This window comes from Gracilinanus agilis, chromosome 4 (genome assembly GCF_016433145.1).
Source record: "Gracilinanus agilis isolate LMUSP501 chromosome 4, AgileGrace, whole genome shotgun sequence".
NCBI lineage: Eukaryota > Metazoa > Chordata > Mammalia > Didelphimorphia > Didelphidae > Gracilinanus > Gracilinanus agilis.
In genome coordinates, this window is record NC_058133.1 from 315,490,848 (window position 1) to 315,517,730 (window position 26,883).

General features: G+C 38.3%; 1 protein-coding gene across 4 annotated transcripts in view; it reads right to left on the reverse strand.

Annotated features, from left to right (window-relative positions):
* Window positions 1–26,883, reverse strand: part of FILIP1 (filamin A interacting protein 1) — a 292,121-nt gene that overhangs the window by 201,655 nt on the left and 63,583 nt on the right. The window contains exon 1 of one of the 4 annotated variants that reach the window (XM_044676114.1): window positions 11,300–11,350. The exons of the other annotated variants lie outside the window; for them this stretch is intronic. The gene's annotated coding sequence lies outside the window, so the exon portion shown is untranslated. Of the gene's footprint in view, window positions 1–11,299; window positions 11,351–26,883 lie in introns of those variants that run through there. 4 annotated transcript variants of the gene reach the window in all.

Sequence of the window (26,883 nt, forward strand, 5' to 3'; positions counted from 1 at the left end):
CATTAATGCATTGCTGGTTGAGCTGTGAACTGATCCAGCCATTCTGGCTGGCAATTTGGAATCATGCTCAAAGGGCTATAAAAGAATGCCTGCCCTTTGATCCAGCCATACCATTGCTGGGTTTGTACCTCAAAGAGATCATAGATAAACAGACTTGTAGGAAAATATTTATAGCTGCGCTTTTTGTGGTGGCAACAAATTGGAAAAGGAAGGTATGTCCTTCAATTGGGGAATGGCTGAACAAACTGTGGTATATGCGGGTGATGGAATACTATTGTGCTAAAAGGAATAATAAACTGGAGGAGTTCCAGGCGAACTGGAGAGACCTCCAGGAACAGATGCAGAGCGAAAGGAGCAGAGCCAGAAGAACATTGTACACAGAGACTGATATACTGTGGTAAAATTGAATGTAACGCACCTCTGTACCAGCAGCAATACAATGACCCAGGACAATTCTGAGGGATTTATGGTAAAGAATGCTACCCACATTCAGAGGAAGGACTGCAGGAGAGGAAACATATAAGAAAAACAACTGCTTGAACGCATGGGTCGGGGTGGACATGATTGAGGGTGTGGACTCGAAACTACTACACCAATCCAACTACCAACAATTTGGAAATTGGTCTTGATCAAGGACACATGACAAAACTAGTGGAAATGTGCATCGGCCATGGGTGGGGGGAGTGCGGGGGGCAAAGGGGAAAGGAGGAGTATGAATCATGTAACCATGTTAAAAATGAATATTAATAAATGTTTGGAAAAAAAATCAGGCACACCACGTTCTCCTCATTCACATGGACTCTTCTGAAGCTTTTTGAAATAACCATTCCATATATTTGGCATGTGTCTGGCCTTTAAAGAATATGTTGCTAGATCCTCAGAGGAAGACTTGTGCTTTGGAAAAGTTCAAAGTTACAGCTTCTGGGGAATAGCTAGTCTTCGGCTACTCTCAAAGCCCAATGGAGTGTTGACGAAATGGTGAATTGGCGAAGTTTGGGCAGAAGCAAGAGAAAGTAAAAATCTGCGTGGGATTATAGGACTCTGTTGGTTATTAATATCTGAGACTTTTGGAAGAAAGCTATTCCCTGAGGCTGAACTCATTGCTGGCTCTTGAAAGGAGTGACTGGCATCCATTTTTATTATCATATCTGGAAAGAACCCTAGAGATGGTTCAGGTCAGAGGTTGTTAACCTGAGGTTCCTGAACTTAAAAAAAAAAATTTGATAACTGTATTTCAATATGATTGGTTTCCTTGGTAGTCTTGTGTATTATATTTTGTGCATTTAGAAACATTACTTTGATAAAGGGTCTGTAATCTTCACCAGACTGCCACAGATCAACTAATAATTATAGCTACCATTAATATAATGCTTTAAGATTTGCAAAACATTATAGAATTGGAATTTGAGGGAATTTCTATCAACTGGGGAATGGCTGAACAAATTGTTGCACATGTTTGTGATGGAATACTCATGCTATAAGAAATGATAAGTAAGATGATTTTAGAAAAATCTGGGAAGATCTTCAGGAACTGACGTAGAGTGAAATAAGCAAAACTGAGAGAACATTGTACAAAGTAACAGAAATATTGGACAATGATTATCTGTGAAAACTTGGCAATGTAATTCTCTGGGACAATCCTGAAAGACTTATGATGGGGAATGTTATCATCCACCTCCAGAGGAAGAACTGTTGGTGTTGTCTTTCCCATCAGGTTTCATTTGGGGTTTTGTATATTTATGAATGTGCTCTTATAACAATGACTAATATGGAAGTGTTTTGCATAATAATAAAAATAAAATTAAAAAAAGATTTATAAAGCATTTAACATATGCTTTATCCTCACAACATTTTACATCTGAATAAACAGAAGCTGAGAAAGATTAAATGATTCACCTCATAGCTGTTATCTGAAGCAACATTTGAATTCAGATCTTTCTTATTCCAAGTCAGTGCTCTATCTATTTTGCTACTTTTTGTTGTTCAGTCATTTTTCAGTTGTGTCCAACTCTTTGTGAACTCATTTGGGGTTTTCTTGCCAAAGATACTGGAGTGGTTTGTCATTTCCTTCTCCAGCTCATTTTACAGATGGGGAAACTAAAGCCAACAGGGTTAAATAACTTGCCCAGAGTCACAGTTAGTGAGTGTCTGAGGTCGCATTTGAACTCAAGAAGATGAATCTTCCTGACTTTAGGTTCTGGCACTTTGTCTACTGCAGCACCTACCTGTCCCTGCCTCGACTTTAGAAAATAAGACTTAAAGTGAATATTATGTCAGTCTTCAAGTATTTAAAGATCTGTCACCTGGAATAAGGATTCGATTTGTTCTGTTTGGTCCGAAGGGTAGACTAGGAGGAAATGGGTAGAAGTTGCAAAGAAGCAAATTTAGGCTTGGTGACAAATAAGCATTCCTAGTAATTAAAGGTATCACAAAATGGAATTGAGTGCTTCAAAAGGCAGTAGGTTCTCCTCATTAGAACTCAGTATTGGGGGCAGCTGGGTAGCTCAGTGGATTGAGAGCCAGACGTAGAGACGGGAGGTCCTAGGTTCAAATCTGACCTCAGACACTTCCTAGCTGTGTGACCCTGGGCAAGTCACTTAACCCCCATTGCCTAGCCCTTACCACTCTTCTGCCTTGGAGCTAATACACAGTATTGATTCCAAGAGGGAAGGTAAGGGTTTAAAAAAAACAACAAAACAACTCAGTACTGATTGTTAGGATAACTTCTAGGTGTCTCTGATGCAGGTATGGGTTAGATAAGATGGCCTTTCAAGTACCTTCCAGCTTTAAAAGTCTGTGAACTGTGAACACTAAAAAATTATAGTGTGGTTTCAAAAGGTCAAAGTACTTGCCTTTCTGTGTATAAATTTGCATCTTTTTGTCAGCAGCAGAACAGAAATGACTAATTCTTACTCAGTTTTGGAGTTGATTCTTTTGAGGAGTGATGAAAGACTGGGGAAGGAATGAATTCCAGTTTGGGCTAGCCAGGAGCCTGTTCATTTTCCAGGGAGATTCTGCTTGACAGTTGATAAAGCAAACATTCAGCAACTATGAATTAAATAAACAGTGAAACTATCTTCCTTCAGGGCGCAAGTAACTCTTTCATTAAAAGGACTGAAAAATGATAGCAGATCAAGCATGAAAATAAGAGTTCAAGTTAGCAGAAAATACAAAAGGTTATAGTTAATCTCTTGAATTTTGAAACTAAAAAACAATTAAAAATGGCTAAGGAATTTATATTTTGAAAAATCCTTTTTAGATTTAATTGATAACTTCATTGAAGTTGTTAAGGCAGACTTCTGGTTAAGATATTGGAGTGATCACGAGCATAACAGTCTAGTTCTCTCATCAACTCCAACTGATAAAAAAAAAGAGCACCAAGGAGAAAATAGTTAATTCATACAAATAAATAACCAGAAGTCTGTGGGCTCTAGGTTCATCCCCTTTCTCTCTCCACCCCCCTAAAAAAGCCCATCCAAGAGCTCAGATGTGGAGACCTTCAAGTTCACATATGGGGCAGATGAAGGACACCTGGAGCCTACAGTTTTGTCAGTCTGATTCTTGATCAGAGGACAAAATTGAAAAGCTCATGCTTGGAGGGAAATGATCATACCTAATCCTAATTCACACTACAAAACAGATTAAACTATTTAGCATACTGAAAGTTTATAGCTTACTGACCTAAGCAATTCCTGAGGTCCATGAAGAATACAATGCTCAGCACCTGGAGGAACCAGTGTCAGGACCCCGTTTAATTCAGACAAGATAAAAAAAATTAAATGAGACTGCTAAAGAAAAGAATTAGAAGGCAATTAAAAAGCTTAATACAAATAGTCCAAATCTTATCTAAATAATAAACTCCATAAAAAATCGGACTATACCAAATGGATATAGGAAATAACAAGAAAATAACAAGAAAAATTAAAACAAAATCAAAAGACTGGAAAAATAGGTTAATATTTAATATATTTCTTATTTTTTAAAAAACTGACCTGGAAAACAGGCCCAGGAAAAATAATTAAACAATCATTGCACTACCTGAAAACCACTGAATAAATTAAAACTTCCCATACTGAAGAGAACCTAAGGGAAAAGTAAAAATAGAAAGAATCTTCCATGTCACCTGCTAAAGAAACCCCCAAATGACAGTTTCCAGAAGTGTCATAAGTCAAAATTTAGAGCTTCCAAGTCAAAAGGAAAAAAAAAATACTAAAAATGTCCAGAAAGTTTAGTTACCTTGAAGACACAGTCAGAATCACATAAGACCTCACTCTACTACTATAAAAAGAGAAACACTTGGAATACGATGCTCCAAAAGGCAAATGATAAAGACTTACAGTTAAGAATAACTAATATGGAAAAACAAATAATTCTATAATAAAAAATAGACACTTTCTTAAACAGAAGGCTTCCATTCATTCCTAATAAAAATACCAAAGCTAAGTAGATACTTTGGAATGCAAACATAGGAATCAAGAGAAATAGAAACATAAATACAATTGAGCTACTGAAAGATTATATGATAAAGTGTTGCTGTTCAGAGAGAGAGAAAGAAGAGGGAAGAATGGGAGGGAGGGAAGAAGCAAAGAAGAAAGGAATTCAAAGTGGGTTAAATATTTGGAAAAATATAAAAATAATAAACCATATTTATAACAAAAGTAATGAAAATTGCATGGCTATCCCAATAGAAGCCTTTCCAAAAAACTTTCGACAAAGTACAACAGACATTTCTGTTTAAAAATACCAAAAAATACCAGGTTGGTGGCACATTAGAATTGAGAGCTAGGCCTAGAAAAAGAGACGTCCTAGGTTCAAATTTGGCCTCAGATACTTCCTAGCTCTGTGACCCAGAGCAAGATATTTAATCCCCATTGCCAAGACAAAAGGTAAGGGTTTAAAAAAATTTTTTTAATTAATAAAAATACCAGAAAGACCTAGAAATAATTGCACCATTCCTTATAAAAGTATACATATTTTTAAAAAGAGCTAATATCATATGTGATGAGATAAATTAGAGACATTTTCAACAATATCTGAGGTAAAGGGCTCTTCCTTTAACACCACTATTATTTTATATAATATTAGAAATGATTACTAAAGTAATAAGACAAGAAAAATAAATTAAGGGAATAAGCATGAGTATGGAGGAAACAAAATTATTGCTTTTTTTATAGGCAATATTATGGTCTACTTAGAGAATCTAGGATAGTCAACTAAAAAATTTAATTGGAACAATAACTTATGTAATTGAGAAGCAGCAAAGCAAAATATACCCATACATATTAACCATTCAATATTGTACAACAAAACTCAGTGAGAAGAAATTAAAAAAAGAAAAATCCTTTAAAATAATGTATAAAATCTATAAATTATTTGGCAGTCCACCTACTAAGCACAAAAGAATTATATGAATATCATTATAAAACAGTTTTTTATTGCCATATAAAAATGACAATATGACCTAAATTCATTTATTTATTGAGAGTCATACCAAAATACCAAGGAATTACTTCACAATCCTAGAAAAAATAATAATAAAATTCATCTGGAATATCAAAACAACGAGAATCTCAAAGAAAATGGAAAAAAGTAGGAAAAACAAAGATTTAACATACCAGATATCAAATGTACAACAAATAAACGATCATAAAAATAATTCGGGGTTGGTTCAAAACCAAAAATTTATCAGTGAAACAAATTAGTTACTTAGCACAAAGATGCAAACAAAAATAGAAATAGTGTTTAATAACACAAAGACTTCAATTCCTGGGGTAAGGATTCACTATTAGACAAAAACTGCCCAGAAAACGAAAAGCAGTCTATCAGAAATATATAGACCAGAGGGCAGCTGGGTAGCTCAGTGGATTGAGAGCCAGGCCTAGAGACAGGAGGTCCTAGGTTCAAATCTGGCCTCAGACACTTCCCAGCTGTGTGACCCTGGGCAAGTCACTTGACCCCCATTGCCTACCCGTACCACTCTTCTGCCTTGGAGTCAATACATAGTATTGACTCCAAGACAGAAGGTAAGGGTGTAAAAAAAAAAAGAGAGAAATATATAGACCAAATATGTCAAGTTAAGCACCAAATGAATATGCAACGTATATATAAAAGGTTACATCATAAAGAAATTAGAGGAGCAAGGAAGGAATTGCTTTTTGTGATTATGTATGAGGGAAGAATTCATGACAAAACAAGAGAAAAAGAGAATTGGAAGATAAAATGATCAATTTTGATTACTTAAAATTGAAATTTTGTCCCTCTCTCTCTCCCTAAAATGGTACAGAATGAGACATACATTTTCCAGATTCCATCAGTATTGGAATATATACATTTTGCTTAACTATGCATATTTGTTATAAATACAATTTATTTTCCATTTGGGGGAGAGGGAAGAATGAGGCTGACAGCTGAATTGCCCTTCTCTCCTCTCCCACTACTTAAAAAAAAAAGAAAGGAAGAAAGAGAGAAGAAAAAGATAAAGGGTCATTGAAACATTTTTTGCACATTACATTGCAACATTACACAGAATGGAATAATAGGAAGGCCTGAAGAAAACACAAACAAACAAGACAACTTAGAAAGTCACATATTGGATTTGTTAAATTTATAGTTTTATATATCACTGTGTCTCAGTTTCCTCATCTGTAAAAAAAATGCTTATGAGTATGAAATTTTATTGAAAGATTAAAAATAGGGTGTATGTAATAAATAAAGAAAAATGAAGTGGGGGAAGGTTTGGAATAGTCCTAGAGAGCTGGAGCAGAGAGTGGAACAAAATCCTTGGCTTCTTGTCTCTCCAGCCAAGTGGCCACAGGATCCTTACAGGTCCTCTGGGGCCAGGAAAGCCTCGTCCTATATAGAAGGCACACTCATTATCCAAGCAGCTTTAATAGAGAAGTCTGATGGCTTCCAGCCATGCATTATTACTGGCATAGAGCTAAGACAGCAGGGCCTATAGTACCCATGGGATTCCTTTGGGAGCCAAGGAGGGGAATACTGCCACAGAGTGGGTACTAAAAAAAGATCAGGTTACTGGAAGCTGGGGTGCACACGCTGTGGTTAGGTTGCTCTATGAGTGGGCCTCCAGTGGAGATGGGTTCTCTGACATCAGGGTGATGCTTAGATCCCTGGAGGAGACTCAGAGGGAACTCGGAAGGAAGCTCAGAACCATGGTCCAAGAGTTCAGGAACAGGAGTTAGTCACTCTTCTGATATCATCTCTTCTATCAATTTTCAGTCACTGGCCTCAGCATTCCCAATTCCATCTTTACTTCCTTATGAAGGAGGGCCGTTAGCCCTCTACATACTATACTACAGAGGACAAAAAGCTAACTCCTGACCTAAGGCAAACACCTGAGAACACTATAGAAATGTCAAATCTTAATATTAGTCATGTAAGGATGGGGAATGGGACAAAAAGAGCCAGAAGAAGGCCGTTGGTGACAGTTACTGACAATTGGGACCAGAGAGGTTTCTGGGAATCTCCGGAGGAGGAAGGGAGAGAGGAGGACCATCCCGCGGAGGACTAAGAGAGGGAGGAGAACATCTCAGCTTGAATCTAGTCCTGAGGGCTTCCTGAGGATCTTCCTTTGGACATTGATACCCTGATTCCCTGGTCAAAGGCATCCCATCGCATCTCACCCAGCAAGACTTCAACCAACGAGTGAACTAAGTTTGGGGACTCCATTTTGGGAGCAAACTCTTAGGCTCCTTCCCCCATAACCCAGCCTTGCTGAGAGACCCTTTCTAGTCTAACTTGCAATTATAGAGAAGGATAGAAATAGAAACAGAAGGAGAAGGGGTGGGAGACGCTTAGGAGTGGGAACCCCAAAGATTCCCACCCGAGCAATGGACCCCATAGAAATAGAGAAGAGGGTACCCCTCTGCCCTTTACCCCTTTCCCCAATCCCTATATTGATATTAATAAAAAGCCATTCATTAGTCAGATATCGTTCCAGAGTATCTGAGAGATGAGGTGGAGGGGAATCACAACTTGGTCTGGCTGCCTCCATCTGGAAGCCAGACCACCCACTGTGAAGTTGTCTGACCTCAGGGGAGGCTTGCATGAACCCCGCCCTCATTTGGAATCGGATTGGGGTCCCCCATACCTCGTCTTATAGGGAAGCCTTGACACCAACTCCTGTGGGTGGCATGACCATCCAGGTCACCCACTTTGGGGGTGACACCCCTCAAAATCTTTCAGTATATATTCAATGGGAGGGGAGAGCTAGAAGAGAGTCTCACCACATAGACTTTCTCTATCTCACCTCCATCCCTAACACTGGTCAACTGGCTCTCTTTATTCATACAGTCATAAGTGCTTTTTGCCCTAGGTCAAGTGTTACACAGAACCTTATTGCCAAATATCTTGCTTCTGTATGCAAGTGAACCTAAAAAAACAAGGGAATCCAATAATATCTGGAATATGAATGCCTACTTGTAGAAAAAGATCCTTTCAAAAAATGCCTCCTCTCCCTTTCACCCCTTGACCTGAATAATGCTCCCTATGATTATTATAGTTATTAAATTAATCACAAAATTGCATGGTAATTACAATATGATTATCATAACAATGATATAATTATCTAATATTAAATTAATTATTATCAATTAATTAGCATTAAAGACATATTCATTGCAACTATTCACTTGAATTATTTTCCAGTTATATCTAATCACCGTACCCCCTAGGACAGCTGTAGAGTTAGTTTGCAATGATTATGTAGATTAACTTCATATAAGGAATCGCCATTGGCTCTGGAGTCAGAGGACCCAGGTTCATCCTGCCTGACTTTGCAAAAAATCACTTAGCAACCCTGTCCTCAGTTTCCTCATATGTAAAATTCAGAGGTTGAACTAGATGACCTCTGAGGTCCCTTTCAGATATAGATTAATAATGATGAAATGTGAGACAGATTAACTGTGAATTTTTTTAAACCAGGAATGATGATAATAATAATAGCTAGTACATATACATATCCTATCTGTAAGTACAGAGTACTTTATATATGACATCATTGAAGCTCTTTCCAGGTTTACCTTTATGAGAGTTAATTAGCCAGGAACTTCATTTTTGCAAAAGGATTAAATCTTGAAACCACAGTATTGGTAAAGGGGATAAGAGGGAGAGAAAGGAAAAACAAAGAAGACAGTAAGTGGGGAATTGAGCATCTGAGGACTTCTAGTGGAGGAACTTCCATGGAGTGCATAGATTAGTATGGTACACTGGACAGAAACATGGCCTCTGAATTAGAAAGACCTGGGTACAAGTCTAACTTTTGACAAATCCTGGTTGTATAGCACTGGACAAATTATTTAACTTTCCAGTAACACAGGCAACGGTCTAAGTCTAAATGTTTCAGTGAAGTTAGAGATCTGCATAAACAGGAGAAGTCCTTCATAGAAAGCTCCCTTCACCAACAAAATCACTGGTCTGGCTTAAAAAAAAAATCTGCGGTGGAAAAAAATTTAGGAGATTAACCTGCAATTCTTTTCTGTCCTTCTCATCCCACTCCATCCACTCAGTTGCCATATTCTATTGGCACTGCTTTTATAACATCTTACCACTCACATAGCCAGCATGTTAGTTCAGGCCCTTATCTCCTGCCTGGAATATTGAGTTGTTGTTCAGTGCTTTTTCAGTCATGCCTTACCCTTTTGTACCCTATTTGTTTTTTCTTGGCAAAGATACTTGAGTGTTTTGCCATTTCCTTCTCCAGCTCACTTTATAGATGAGGAATGGTGACATGTGGGGTTAAATGCCTTGCCCATAGTCACATAGCTAGTATGAGGTCATATTTGAACCCAGATCTTCCTGACTCCAGACCCAGTACCCTTTTCACTACAGCACCTAGCACCTAGCTATCTAGACCAGTGGTTCCCAAACTTTTGGGGCCTACTACCCCCTTTCCAGAAAAAATATTACTTAGTGCCCCTGGAATTTATTTTTTTTTTATTTTAATAGCAATTAATAGGAAAGATAAATGCACCTGTGGTCATCACCACCCTCCTGGATCACTGCAGCACCCACCAGGGGGTGGTGGCGCCTACTTTGGGAATCACTGGTCTAGACTATTGAAGCATCCCTCTAAATGGTCTTTCTTTATTAGTTTCTCCTCTCTCTAATCCATCCTCTACACTGCTGCCAAATTTATTTTCCTACTGGCATAATCCAGGGCAAGTCACATAGTTTCTCTTGGTCTCAATAGCTTACAAATCAAAATGTGTTTGAAACTGAAAGACAGAAAACACTAAGATATTTCTTCATTAAAATTTCTATGATCTTATTCTGAAATGTGTGATAAAAAAAAAGAACACTGTACTTGGAATCAAGAGAAACCTAGGTTCAAACACACCTCCAACGTTTACAAAGCTTTTGACCATGGCAAATCATAAATTGTCTTAAGTAGTTAAGCCCTCTTTAAGTGTCAACTTCCTCCACTGTAAAATGGGGGTAATAATTTCACCTAACTCTTATCATGTTATTGTAAGGATCAAATGAGTTTATAAAGTCTTTGACCAACTTTACAGAGCTATTATAAACATCAACTATTAATCATAATCATAAACTTTCAATCATTCCTCCAATATTTTCACTTTAAAATAGGCATAGGAAAAAAGTGTTTTGTGAGCATTTGGCTCTAGTCATCCTGAGAAATTTTCATTAATCTATGAACTTTTGTTACCATTTACTAAATAGTCAATAGCTATGAAGTCAGCAAAAGCAGACACTACAGAGTGCTTATAGAGTTTGGTTAGACATTGAAGATGCCAAGGTCATCCATTCCATCCCAGACCATCATCAGTTGTCCTGACTTTTGACCTGCCATGGCACTTCAATGACTCTAGAAGAATAAGACTAACAACTTTCTTCAACTCTGCCTCACTTAAATCAAATTCATCAGCAAGTCAAGACAGCACCAGTGACATCATTGGTCCTCTTCAAAGATGAAGGACAAACGACTAAATAGTTACTCACAGTTTCATAACCAATGACTAAACTAACATGAATTTAGATCTCCAACATTTTTTCTTTACTTTGGCAATTTCATAAGACTTAGAGGTAAGCACAGAGATTGGGATATTTGCTAAGTGATAAAAAGGAGGTATTTACATTTAGAATTCCTTTCTTTTCAACCCATAAAAAGAAAGTCCTGGAAGGTGCTGAATACCAGACTCATCGTTCCTCTTTTTATCTAGAGTTACAGTTGGCTTTGGGGTTGCAAAGTGGATTGGGGAAGGCCTACCCTATAAAGTAAGGATAGGAATGAATAAGAGATAGAGGAGTGAATACTACCTACTTCTCTCCTCTAAGTCTTGCCAGTAGCAAGTGACCAAGTTAATTCCGGCTGCTTCCTTAATTTAATCCTTTGATGCCCTAGAAAAGATAAATCTTGGTCAGCAGCATTGTGGCTATTTCAGCTGTTGATAATTTGCAAAGTATTTTATGTCTATTATAATCATTTGATTTCTCACAATAACTTAATGGCTTGGAGGGGAGAGTACTAAAGGTATTCTTATCCCCTTTATACAAATGAAGAAATTGAGGTTTAGGGAAGTTAAATGATTTGCACATAGTTATGAAGTCTAAAAAGTGGGATTTGAACCCTATGGCTACCCCAAGTCCAATATTTTCATGAGAATTCTTTTTCTTTTCAAGAGGAGTTTTCTTTCTTTTTAAAAGGTAGTGGAAATGGGGAAATATGATGGCATGGGGGAAATGTACAAAGAAATACATACTTTTTTAAAAATGGACTTAGTAAACAACACAAATTGGATTTCAAACTAAAGCCAATGTTTTGCTTCTGTTTTCTTTCCTCTTAACTTTTCCTTTTTTTAAGTCCAGTTCATAATCAAGCTGATGGCCAATTCACGCTCTTCCTTGATATTCCATGTGGTAGTATACTTTTTGGAAAGAGAGGTTCTATGGTTGAAGCCTGTTTCAGTCAGTTAAATTTGAGTAATTGTTCTATTATAGCATCAAAAAGTTCTCAGTGCTTGACAAGAAAATAATTGCCTCAAGCACAATCCCCTCACATGAGATCAGAGCAACACACAGTCAAAGTGGTGACCTTGAGAATTTTCAGAGAAATTTGTTAACAAAAAAATGTCATGTGCATTGGTCAGTATCCATTGTGATGATCTAAGCATATTTTTTTGGGAGAAAATGTGTGTGAAACTCAGATGTGTTTGAGTCATCCTGGTTCTTTTTTTGACCTGAAGAACTAATTAATTAAAGATTTGATCTTTATTTTAGCTTCCTAGAACCCAAAAGAGACTTCTACCAACTTCCACTTTCCATAGGGCTTTTGTAAGGATTCATGGATTTGCATCAAGAAGAATTCAATTTACTTTTAGTTCCATTCAACATTTATCAAGTCACCAGTAGCTATCATACCTCTCATTTAGTATATAAGATCACAGTAAAAGGCCCTGGGATACTAGACCAGTCAAACTGGTGTAGAAGTGATCCCCCTTCTGCAACTTCCAATTCTTATTTCTGCCTTTGCAGAAATGGTCCCCTTCATTTAGAATGTCTTCCTCCATCTTCTTCACAGAATTCCTGACTTTCTTAAAGGGATAGCTCAAGTAGCAGCTCCTTCACAAGGTCTTTATGGATTTCTCTAGTTATTAACCTCTCCCTCTTGAAGTTCTTAATATTATTGTTTTGCATAAAATCTTTATTTACTTACTTGGTTATTGCTTGTTTTTTTTTTCAATTATAATGTAAACTCTTTGAAAGCAGGGACTATTTAATTTTTATCTTTGTATTACCAATGTCAAGAATTGGGTCTCCTACATAGAAGGGCATGTAATTAATGTATGCTGACTTGAATTGGGATTCAATGCTGAAAAATTATTTTTGAGACAAAGGCCCCGTGTATAGCTGCTGTTTTGTCATATTACATTAGAAAAATTCTTGTTTTTATCACTGTTACATTCCATAACAAGAGTAATGACAGTTTGTAGGCAACCAGATTCACTGTCATGAACTTTTAAAAATTATTCTTCCAGTTGTACTGATGCCAGTTAAGCCTTTTAGACAAGAAATATTAGTCAAGGAAGGTTAATGCTTCATCAGAGGTTAAGTATAAATAGTGAAGCCACATAAAATATTATATTATGATTTTGTCATTTACTAATCTAAGGGCTAAATCAAACATCTGGGCTTATAGCCCTGGACCAAGACTATTAAAAGGCAACCAAAAGGGATTTTAAAGGGGAGAAATTCACAAGTTTAAGCTGACTGGGTGTTAGAATTAGGATATCTTGACATAGGTCCTTTATCTTCATTCAGCATTTCCCCCTACCTTTATCAGCTCTCTCTCAATCATTTTCTCTCCCTTTTGTCCCTTCCCCCATTCCTCAACCTTTATGCCTTACCAGTCCTGTGATGAACAATAGCCAAAAGTACCTTTCCAGAGCTGCATTCCTACAAGGCTTCCCAGACTGAAAAGCATCAGATAAAATGGACCATTCTGTTAGATGGAAAACTTGGCTATTGCAGGTATTGAGCAATAACTAAGGAAGCAATAACTTGGGGGGAAGGCAGGAGAAGGGCCAGCAACCTACAGGATGAATTAACTCAGAAAAGCAGAAATGTGAACAATACTTGAAGATAAATAGGAGCATATCAGAAATTGTAGAAAACTCGGTGTGACATTCCCACAGGATTCACAACTACTCATAACTTTAGTGACCTGCCAAATGGACTCCACAAGCAGGTGATGGAGAAGTGAAAGCATCATCCCAGAAGTTCTAGAGGTCAGAATTGTGATTGAAAAATTGGGGGGGCAGCTGGGTGGCTCAGTGGATTGGGAACCAGGCCTAGAGATGGGAGGTCCTAGATTCAAATATGGCCTCAGACACTTCCCAGTGGTGTGACCCTGGGCAAGTCATTTAACTCCCATTGCCTAGTCCCTAACTACTCTTCTGCCTTAGAATCTTCTAAGACAGAAGGTAAGGGTTTAAAAAATTGAACAGTTATATCAACTTTGAAATATCCCAATAGGAAAAGGGAGAAATTCTTATTGGTCCAAGAACTAACTTGCATTTTCACGCTGTGAGGGAATAGTGACTTAATGGCACCCAAGTCAACTTCCACATAGTTACATGTCTCCCTGAAATTCTTTCTGCCCTCCACACCAAAAAAATCATATTATAGGCAATGTGCTCAGTTCTAGGAATCCTCATTCTCCCAAGGTCTGTCCAAAGGCTTTGCTTCATAGAAATTTCTTCAGCCCGTTGGAAAGAGATCATTTTTCCCTACTAAAATCAATTAAAAAAGACTAGAGACTGAAATCTAATCACAGTAGTCAAACATAATAAATATCTATGAAAAGGACAGAACAATAGGAAAGAATTAGGAAGCTCCCTTTAACATGTGAAGGTGATATTTCCAGGGCAGATAAAGATTGTCTTTATAGCATGTATATATGGAATACATTAGCCCCGAGAAGTTATACAAATGTGAAAGGTTCACAAAGAATTTAGATAAATGAATGATTGATGAACTCATGATAGGTTATTAAAAGGGAGTTTGGAATGTTCAAGTCCATGACTAGTAGAGTCATAAGCTATATTTTCCGAGAGTAATGTCAAAGAAAACAACAAGGCTTCTCCTATAAAATGTCTTTGGTCACCACTGTACGTGGATGGCTCATCATTCTGGCCCAGTAGAATATTTCCCATTTTCCTCAAAAAGTAAGGTATGAAATACATTGAAGGACTCTTTCCTCAGAGAATAGGCCCATACTAACCAAATTCATTCACTGTTATTGGAAAAGTAACTGAAATATTTTTGTCAAACATTAGTTGTTGAAACAAAATGGTAGATTCAAAGAAAAATTATGAGAAAATTTATATTCTTTAGGTATTCCTATAGACATATTCACACACATACATACCCATAGAGCATTATAGAGTCTTTGTTAGGAAGCAAACATCGAACTTATCTACATCTATATAGAACTTACATATATTTATTTACATATAAAGCGGGGAAGATATATGTGTATATGTATAATCACATTCTGGAAGGTATGCTACTAGCAGAGATCTCATATACCCACATGCATGTACATTCACAGAAACACAAACTAACTTCTTGTAAATCAAATTTGGTATTATGTATTGGGAGCATTCATTCTGCCATGGTAATACATATTTCTCTGTATCAGATAGATCAATCAGTCAATAAGTATGGCAAGGGCTGCCCTCTCATACAAAGCTTATAGAAGTCATGTTGTGGCTCAATTGGAGGCAGAAGGTATTTTTCTTTTCTCCCCATTCCTCTCTAAGAAAGACTATTTTCTGCCATGAGGGGAAGCAGGAGGTAGGGGCCAGAAGCTTAACTGTTCTGCTCTCCTAAGGGAGGTGATTCTGGGTTCAAATTATATCTATCTTCTTCCTGAAATATTCTTAGACTAGGTTAGTAATGGCAAACTTTTTAGAGATGGAATGCCGGGCCCTGCCTCCAAGACCAAATGCTGTGCCTGCCCTCCCAGAGATCTAGTGCCACACCATGTCCCCCTGAGATTGAGTGCCTCATCCCACCCCACCCCGACCTCCTACTCTTAGTCCCCCGCCTCCCTTACCCCAGACAGGGGAGGGAGGAAGTGAGGTTGGGCTCCTGGGCAGAGGTGGAGGTGAAGTGAGGAATGTCCTCAGGTGCGTGGAGAAGGAGAGGGGAACAGCTCCACCCTAAGTCCCTCTGGTTTTCTAGAAATGAACTCTGGTGGGCAATTGCAGGCATGCCCACAAAGAGGGCTCTGCATGCCCTTTTCAGTACATGTGCCATTGGCTCACCATCACTGGTCTAAGGGATATAGTTTTCAGATTCTATCTAACTTTTGACAGCTGTTTCAATAACTGAGAGGAAGAAGGACCCAAACTCTATATCCAAGGATTGACTCCCCACCAAACACCAATTCCACAATGAACAAACACATAACAACTAAAAGTAAACCTATTTATCTGATTCCATAGTAAAAAAAGAAGTTAGAGAAATCACATAGAGGAGAACATATATCAGACAATACAAAGTAAAGGAGTTCTATTGCAAATGTGATAATTTAGTTCAACCAAGAGAAAGAATCTCAGATCTCACCCAAAGAGAAACTCCTCCAAAGTCTTTAGCTGAGGAAAAAGCAGCAAGCTTAGGAAAGGGACATGATGGAGACCTCAAGCTCCTCTCATGTTGCCTTCTACCCAGAGTCTTTTCCTTCAACAACCTAAAGTAGGATTGGTGAGTACCATCTTCTACCTCAAAGCTGGAAGCCAGAGGAGTCTGGCGCAACTACAGAACCTGAAGAGGCTTAAAGAGAAATCTGAGTGACTCCCCATTTGAAGAGGGCAAACTCAATTACCACTGTATTTATTTAACCTTGCTATTGATAACCCCAAATAACAGACCATCGTGCTATTATAATTATATAAAATCAGTTGCTTTTTCAAAGTTAAATGGTATATGTAATGTAAGCAATTAGTGACACAGAGACTAGAGTGCTGAACTTGAAATGAGGAAGACCTGAGTTTAAATCCTGCCTTTGGAACTTACTAGCTGTGTTATCCTGGGCAAGTCACTTAACCACTGTGTACTGTAATGGGTGAATTTGGGAAAGGTGTTAGGTTAAAGGGGATTTTGAAGGGATGTTGTCAGGGACTTGCTAGGTAGATAATATGAGTTGCAGGTAGGATGTAATGTTGAGATTCAGGATATAATATGAGGCTGAAGTCAAGGAGTATAACACTGAAGGTAACAAAGATCTTCAGGGAGAGGAGGAATTAATCTAAACAGGCAAAGAGCAGCAGGGCTTATAGACTAGAACTTAGACTAAAGACAAACTGGGGAAATAGACTGAATTGAAATTAACTACAGGCTTTAGTTAATTTCACAGGAAGGGACTTGTTCTGAAGTTACACCTTCCTTCAAGATGGATACCCCGGCTTCCCTTCAAGCCCAGAGTATGTTGGTTCTATTCCTCTTCTTCCCTTTCTTACTAATTAACTGATAAAGTAACTAACAGGTCTGTTTTAAACACAAAAGGGGTTTATTGTCTTCTCAGGTTAAATTGTCAGGTGAAGAGGATTAAAGGAAGCCCTAACAGTTGCTTAAAGAAACCTCAGGTGGGGGAAGGGAAGCAGAGAGGGTTTGAGCAAGGTCCTGCCCTGACTCAACTCTCAAGGTGATCTTGAAATCAAAAGGGAATATGATGATGACTACCTAACCTCTCTAGATAAAGTACTGCCAAATTATAGCTAAACCCTCACAGATTTGAAACTACTCTCTGATTCACTCTCCTTATTCTCTCCTCACAGAAATTAGGTAAGGGAAGGAAGGTAGGGAAATGAAGTAGAGTATGGAGATTCAAAGGGTTTATCTAAGTTAACAAATCTCAAACAAATACTCCAAAGCTAGGCTAAATTTTCAATCTTTAGAAAGGAGAAGAAGCAGCTCAGCTGGCCCTTGCTCTCTCCACGAGGTCCCAGGTCCAACTGAAGCTTTCTTCCAAGATTCTAAACTCCTAACTGACATTAGAACTCAGCCAAAGCCTGTAAAAACTGCTATGACCCCCCTCTCTCTGTACTACAGTACCTCAGTTTCTTCATCTGTAAAGTGGCAATAAAAATAGTACCTATCTCTTAGAGGTGTTGTGAGGATCAAATGAAATAATAAACATAAAATGTTATGCAAATCTTAACGTGTCTATAGATACTAACTACTACTATATTAGCTTTCAAAACACTACATTGAGAGGCTGCTAGGTAGCACGATAGATAGAGAAGTAGGCCTGAGTTGGGAGGACCTGGGTTCCAATCTGGTCTTAGATACTTCCTAGCTGTATGACCTTGGGCAAGTCACTTAACCCTGTTTGTCTAGCTCTTGCCCTTCTGACTTAGAGTTGCTACTACAATATAAAGTAAAGGCTTTTTAAAAAAATACTTCTATTCATGTATACAAGTGAAGGATTATAGTATGCTAGTGATGAATTTAAGGAGCTAGTTCTGAGCCCTGGTTCTGATACTTCCTGTGTATATTTGAATAAATCACTTCATTTCTCTGGGCTTTAAGCTTTGTCATTTATTAATGCATTTAATTATAAAAATTGCATTTTGTAAACTGCTAAAGTCCATAAAAATTCTAGATATCATAACAGATCTTGTATGAAATAGGAAAAATTGAAGCAGAGTGGCAGAGTAGACACAGACTTGGCCATTAAGATGGACACCTTGGGGTTTGTAGTAGCAACCTCTGAGAAGAAGAAGGAGATCAACATGAGTGACAACTGACAGTAAAAGGAATTTGGAATTTACCCAGATGCCATGAGCCAAGGAGCAAAAGAAAGTTGCTGCCACCACTATAAAAGCCCAGGAGCTGATCCTTTCAGGGTTCTCATTCTTGAGAACAGGGACCGGGGTGTTGGGTAGTTAGGCCTATCGACCTGCTCTAGTACCTATATCCTATTGCCCTGATTATCAATTGCTGAATATAGCTGAGAGATATACATCAAACATCTAATTACCAAGAAGAACTTCATCAAACCTCGTTCCACCCAGTCAAGGCCATGGCGGGGCCTGACCAGGGCCGAGAGGGAAAAAGGACCTCTCCAGCCAGCTGCCAACTTGATTAACAACTGATTATCCAATATTAGCACCTGTAGTCTAGTATAGCCATCCCAACACCATTTTCCTCATCCTTGATCCTACCCCTTGAGTTATTATAATTAAATCCTTGAACTTACTCAGGTGAAGGCTATTATTATTCTAAGGATCAGTTTGATAGTCCTGCATCAAAGAGGAAGGGGAATACTTCAATTAAGCCACAGTCAACAGCATTGTTTCAACATCATTAATAATTATTCTCACTATAAATATCTATCCATTAACCCAACCCCAAGCCAAGTTGCCAGAGAAGGTGTGTGAGTTAGCTCACAGGTTCTCACTCAGTTACTTGGGCTTGGGCACTGTAGGTGGGATCTGTACTCAGCTGAGTAGTAAATATTGGTGGGCCTGGTATTCATTGTCAATCTTTGGTGTTCACCTGGGCTTCCCATTCTTACTCAGTTAGGTCTTTAACCATCTGAGGATCTTGGGCCATCTCTTTATCTGGCCCAAGTACAAAGGCACCATACCGCTCATAACAGGTTATAGTCCTTCTGATGGCATACTGGCTATTTGACTATGGGTAAGTTACTTAAAGGCAGTTAGGTTGCCAAGTGGATAGAATGCTAGGCCAGGAGGCAGGAAGACTCATCTTCATGAGTTCAAATGTGACCTCAGATACTTACTAGCCATGTAATCCTGGGCAAGACACTTAACCCTGTTTGCCTCAGTTTCTTCATCTGTAAAATGAGCTGGAGAAAGAAATGGCAAACCACTCCAGTATCTTTGCCAAGAAAACCCACAATGAACAACTGCAACAATGAAAAGATATTTAAATTCTCAGTGCCCTTAAGCAACTCTCTAAATCTAGAGAAATGTCCATCTGCACTGGCGAAAGGACTTTTCCAGATCAAGAGTTCCTTCTACTGATAAAATCACAGGTTTCTGAAAATTCATTTCAAGAAAGATCATTGCAGCCTTCAACCTGATTAGACACTTCAACACAGATAAATGATGTGAAATTTTTGAATAAAATCAAGAGGCATTCATTTGTTTCATTTCAAAGTTAGGCAGCCTATTGAAAACATCCAATTTTCTATTTAATGAAGCTATCAGTACCACTGATCAGTCTTAAAATAAATTCTCCCTTGTTCTATTCACCATTTAAATCCGTCCTTCCACAGACAGAAGACTGTAGTCTGTTAACCACCATGGAAGGGGGGTGGGTAGGAGGAGGTTGCATTTGCAGCTGTAATCATTATAAAATATGACAGACTCTCCAGTAAGGAGCCAAGGTTTTCAAAGGAGTCAGCAGTCCCCAAATTGACATAACTGTGCTTTCCATTCATGGCGTGTCTTGCATAGAGCAGATCCCTACCATGGGAAAAACGTCCCTCTTGAATGTGTAGCCCAAACATTAAAGTGCCAACCACGTTTTTTAGCCATTCACAAAGAAAACTAGAGCTTCATAAAATGGCGTACTCTCTGTGAATGGAACTGTGCAAACTCCGTGGTTTCGAATTTTCAGTGGTTTTATTTTGTGGTGAAACTTCAGTTTACCTGGGTTCACACCCCTTGACTTTCACTTGGCCAAACCTAAAAGCTTAACTCTGGAGGCTGCTAAATCGGCCAACTTTCACATAATTACATAGTTTCCACTCACACTCCTCAATCCCTCCCTGGCACCAACATGAAGCTAACCCTTAACTTGCCTCCATGTCAGTGGGGAAGGTGCTGAAACTCATTGAGTGGGTGTTCCAGGAGAAAGCTCGACATTTCTACAGCTTGGGTTTGCTTACTGAAAACTGTGAGTCCCCCATGGTTGAGAACACACGGGGGGAGGGGGGGGCTTCTCCTAACCTGGGGCTAAGAGTCTGAATGATGACTTAAAGACCAGCCCTGTTGACATTTGTATGTTCAGTGTTCATTTCTCTGGTTGACAACGTGGTCATCATAAATGAAGTCACTATTTGAGTAATGGCCCAAGGGAAGAGGCAGCCAGACCATGGCTAGCCAGAAGAGTAACAGTTCAAAGGGCAAAGGGCAGCGTGTCCTGGGTCAATAATAGCAGATTTCCTTGTGTAAAAATAAAAAATGAAAAGGTAAGAACAAAAGGTGAGCTTGGCACTTAGAGATGAGCACAACTGCTCTGCAGCCTTATGAAGGAATCTAACTTGATACATGTTCCAAATAACATGAGGTTTGAGCTCAGGGAGAGAGCAAAGGAGAGAAGGAAAATGGAAGCAAGTGTGCGGAAATTATAACAAAACTAGCCAGGAGCACCATGGCCTAGTGACTAGCGGGCTGGACTCTGAGACAGAACAACCGGAATTCAAATCCTATCTCTGACACATTCATTTAGCCTTTCAGGGTTCCCAACTACTTTCTAAGTCTATACATTGGAAAACTATAAGACCATCTACATTAGCCTAGCCTGCCAAAATCACTGATCTAGACCATATTAATAATAATAATAGCTACATTTATGTAATGCATTATGGTTTGCAAATCATCTTATATATATCATCTTATTCTTTATTTTTATTATTGTGCCCCATAGAACATCATTTTTTCAAATAAAATGCTTCTTTTTTCTTCTCCTTTGTATGTTGAAACATCTAAATATGATGATGGTTGTTAAGTTCGTCTTACATATATTTATTTCATTTGATGCCACTACACTTCGAAGTAGGTGTTTTTATTATTCCCATTTTATACATTAAGGAACCAAGGCTTAAGATATTGACTGACTTGCCTGGGGTCAGGCAGTCACTGTCTTTCCAAATAGATTGTTTGATGGATTAAAAAAAGAAATTACCTTTCTTTTTACAAAGATCACTTGTACTGGAAATTCATTTCCCCCAAATTAGCTCCAATGAACATTGAAATCTATTTTTTTTTTTGCCTTTTAATTCATAAAAAGTATTTTCACTGAAGGGGGAAGGTAGGTGGCTCAATGGATTAAGAGCCAGGCCTAGAGATGGGAAGTCCAGGGTTCAAATCTGATCTCAGATACTTCCTGGCTATGTCACCCATTGCCTAGTTCTTACCACTCTTCTGCCTTGGAACCAATACTCGGTATTAATTCTAAGACAGAAGATAAAGGGGGTAGCTAGGTGGTTCAGTGGATTGAGAGCCAGGCCCTTAGGTGGGAGGTCCTAGCTTCAAATCTGACCTCAGACACTATCCTAGCTGTGTAATTCTGGGCAAATGACTTAATTCCCATTGCCTAACCCATACCACTCTTTTGCTTTGGAACACAGTATTGATATCAAGATGGAAGGTAAGAGTTTAAAAAAAAAGAAGTTAAGGGTTGTTTTTTGTTGTTGTTGTTTTTTAAAAAAAAAGAAAGAAAAGAAAGTCATGGTTCATTGTTCCCACAATTAGCCTGAGCCAAGAGGCAGATTTTTGGACTACAGTCAGCTCTGGGCTGAATAAAGTTTTTTTTGTTTTGTTTTGTTTTAAAACCCTGACCTTTAGTCTTAGATTTAATATTAAATATCAGTCTTAAGGCAGATGATCAGTAAGGACTAGGCAATTAAAGTTAAGCGACTTGCTCAGGGTCACATGGCTAGTGAGTGTCTGAGGCCACATTTGAATACAGGTCCTTCCAAATCCAGGCCTGTCACTCTATCCTCTGAACCATGTAGCTACTCCTAAAGCACTGTGTTTTGGAGAAGGCCATATAGAGACAACTGGAGTTCTAAAGATATCTTGAAGAGGAGAGATGGATGCTCCACTGATTCATAAGATTTGTGAACTAAAGATGAGTCTTCTCATATCAACTTAATAGTCCCTTTGGAAGGAATAAAAGACAATGAAGAATAATGTGATTTCCAATATAACGATGACTCCTTAAAAGGGTAGTAATGCTCCCTGTTTGTTGTTGTGTTTTGTTTTTTTTATCTAAACTAAAAACCACAATCAAATTAGAGATTTTATTGCTGCCTAGGTCTGAATTTGAGCTCAGGTCTCAGGCCCAGCACCCTATTCACTATACCACCTAGCTGAACCAAAAAAGGCAATTGTGTGACCAAAGGGGGAAATTACTTCTCTAGATAGGCAATGAACTTTAATCAAGTACTTTGACACAAGACCCAAGTCATTCATCTTAAACACCACTAGAAGAATAGACACTCTAGGCTTCAACAAGGAAAAGGCTGAATGAAACATAAATGTCTCAAAACATGAATCTTCATAAGTCATTCAGAACTAGAACTAGCAGCTAGAATTTCATTCAGAGATAGATGATAGCCAGTCTAGTCTACAGATCATCAGTGGCAAAATATTCAAACTAACTAAAAAAGCATACATGCTCCAGTTAAAATCCCTAATATGTTACTTCAGGAGAAAACTATAAATAGGAGCATTTTTGAGCTTTAAACAACTATGGCCAGCATGTCAGAGATATACAACTGATGTCAAAGTGGGATTGTTTTCCAAGCTGTTGTAGGGAGGATAGCGGAGGGTCAGAGATAGATGAAGAGTAACTAATGGCACAGTAGGGCCAGTTATTGAAATACAAGATGCTACAATTCAGGAAAGAGCCCAAAGAGGTATTGTATTAGGGCATAGAGAAGGGAAAATTGAGAAATAATTGGCCAAGTCAACAATTGTTAGAAACACACACACACAAAATAATGGCGGGCACTGTGCTAGGTCCTGGGATAGAAACAAAAATGAAACAATCCCAGCCTTCAAGGAGATTACATTGTACTGAAGAGATACAAATTATATACAAATAAATGATGCAAATATGTGTATGTTGCATATAGTTTGGCATTCTGCATTCACTCTGAGATGGAATCCCTGTATTAGTTTTGTTTCGTTGTTTTAAATTGTTTGAAGTGATTTCTCATGGAGTGGGGATAATCTGTAAATGTTTGCAATATAAAAGTAAACTATGTCGATAAAACTTTAAAAACAAAGAAGTCCTAAGTCACTTTTTTGAGATAGCAGACAATTTTATCAATTGGGAAGATGAGGAAAAACCCAATATAGTAAGGGAACACTTGAATTGAGTTTCAGAGGCAACTAGAAATTCCAAGAGACAAAGCCAAGGAAAGAGAACATTCCAAGAATGAGGGACAGCCTAGGTAAAGGCATGGTGGTAGAAGATGTTATATTCTATATTGGCCAATTTGGCTAAAAATCAGGAAGATTCATCTTCCCAAATTCAAATAAGGCCTCAGACAATTAATAGACATGTTACCCTGGGCAAGTCCCTGAACCCTGTTTGCCTCAGTTTTCTCATATGTAAAATGAACTAAAGAAAGAAATGGCAAACCATTCCAGTATCTTTTCCAAGAAACTCCAAATGGGGTCACAAAGAGTCAGACACAATTGACAATGACTAAATAACAATAATAACAATACCAAGCTATCCTCCCTCCAAAATAAAAGACAGAATAGCAAAACCAGCAAGAAAAAACAGCTGGTAACCAATGGACACCCTTACTATTTTAAAGAATTAAAGTTTATGCCCTGACCTACAGTCATATTCAGTCAGGGTCATCTTTGAAGATCCTATATGGTGAAGCATTTTACCTCTGTATTTTCTTTCTTTTCTTTTTATTTTTTTTAACCCTTGCCTTCTGTTTTAGAATTGATACTAAGTATTGGTTCCAAAGCAGAAGAGTATTAAGGGCTAGGCAACTGGGGGTAAGTGACTTGCCCAGGGTCACAGAGCAAGGAAATATCTGAGGCCACATCTGATCCCAGGGCCTCCCATTTTTAGTCTTGGCTCTCTATTTACTGAGCTATCTTTCTGCCCCTTTGCTCTTCTTTATGTCATGCCTCCTGCCTAAAATGTCCTTACCTATCTTTGTTCATCTAAGTTTTGCCATTTCTTTTCTTTTCAGTAGCAGATGCTATATACCTAATTTAAATATGTTGTATTGATGCCTCCTCATTTTACATCATTATCCCTTATCGATAACTCCCCCTGCCAACAAATTCCTACCTTTTCTTCAAACCCAGTTCACATCCAGCCTCCTCTGTGAAATCTTCCCTGAGCAACCTACTCAATGTCCCAACAGTCTTTGCTCTCCTTGACCTTCAATAGCATATACAGTCTATGAAGCTCATTTAGCACTTAGCATTTACATTATTGTGTTATTATTGATCCTTTTACATATGTGGGCTACCTCCCCAAACAGAGTGAAAGCTCTTTTAGGGTAAAGATAATGACTTAGGGCTCCTTTATTCATCTCTGTCTATTACAGTGCATTATACATAGTAGGTGCTCCACAAATGTTGCAGAATGAATGTTAAAATATTGATTAAAATTATGGATGCCACAATTTGGGAAAGACACTGTGCTAGCCTGACCTAACCAGTAAAGTGCATGATATGTCAGCTATGCAAATCCAATAGGATTTTTGGGTTTGGGCCAAAGGAATACCATACGTTCAAAGCTATAGAGTTAAACAGGTCTTGAGAAATCACCTAATCCTCATTTTACAGATGAGGAAATGAAGATCCAGAGAGGCTATAACTTTTCCGAGGTCACAGAGGTAAAATTTGCATCCAAATCTGGGGCTTTCCCCCATTGTACCATTTATATTTCACTCTCTTTGCATCTGTTGCTTTGCCTAATTTTAATTCCATCAAGCAAGATGCTCCCACACTAGGTACTCCCTGCTGTCTTGTCCCTCCCCGCTTTCTAGTCTCCTTTTTTATGTTATTGCCTTCTTTAGATTCTAAGTTTATTGAAGGCACGGACTATCTTTCTTTTTATTAATTGTATCCTCAGTCCTTAGTACCATGCCTGGCATATCATAGGTGCTTAATAAATTTTTATTGGATTGGTTTAGATTGAATTGACTATTCAGCCCATGTTTGATGCAGGCATTTTGCTAGCAATCATGGGTAAGGGAAACATATGTATCTTAGTCCTTTGGCAGTCCTAGTTCCCAGAATTCCTGAATTTTGGAATGCATCATAGCACAATAGCAGATCTAGTGGCCTTCCTTAAAGTGGGCAAATGATCAGTTGGCTGGCTAGTAGAGTGTTAGAGTTTTCAGTGAGATGACAACTTTCAGACATGTACAACTCAGTCACACAATATGAAGAATTATAAATCTTCTAATAACATGAGCTAGGAAAAGTCAGAGTCCTGAATAAATTGACTCTAAGCATAACAGTGTAATACAATTTTAAGTAAAATATTTCTAAAATAGAGAAGCATTACAGAATTCTCCAATGGGACCTCTCAGATGAGTTCATGCTGTTGTAATCATGTAACAAGTAAGCTATTCAGGACACAAAGCACATCTGAGGTAGGGTAGGCATTGCATCATGCATCATCTGCTTTAGAGTAGTAGGATCTTATCTAGTCCAGATGTGTGTCTTCAAAGAATCTTGCTTCTATGTCTCTTTTCCCCATTTACAGTCACCACACTGATACAAGTTCTCATTACCTCATTCCAGGACTACTGCAATAATCTGGTTGAGATCTCTGCCTCAGATCTCTCCCTACTCCACTCAGCTGCAAGAGTGATTTTTCTAAAGCAAAAGTCCCTCACTCCATAAACTCCAGTGTCTACCTATAATCCCCAGGGTCAGATATGAAATCCTCTTTTGGACTTCTAAAGTCCTTCACAACCTAGCCCTTTCCTATCATTTCAGACTTCTTAAACTTTACTCCCTTCTACAAATTCTACAACTAGCAAGCAACACTGGTCTATTGTTGTTTAGTCACATCCAACTCTTTGTGACCCCGTTTGGGGTTTTCTTGGCACAGATACTGGAGTGGTTTGCCATTTCCTTCTCCAGCTCATTTTATAGATGAGGAAACTGAGGCCAAGAGAATGAAGCAACTTGCCCAGGTCCCACAGCTAGTAAATGTCTGAGGTCAGATTTACTCAGAAGGATGAGAATTCTTGACTCCAGTTCCTGTACTCTATCTACTACACCACCTTAGTTGCCCTAACACCAGCCTACTCGCCTTTTCTTGCATGCGACAAATCTAAATCCTGTGTTCCTTTTCACTAAGGATATTCCCAAGACCTGGAATACTCTCTCTCCTCACCTTGACTTCTTAGTTTTCTTGGCTCCCCTTTAGACTCAATTCAGATCCTAACTTCTGCAAGCCTCCTTTCCTATTTCCTCCCACCAAGTGCTTCCCAGTTAAGATTACCTTCCCTTTACACTAGATACATAGGTACATACATACATACATACATATATACATACATACATATGATACATACATAGATACACATAGATATATAGATTGATAGATAGACACATGGATGGGTAGGTAGGTATGTATGTAAAT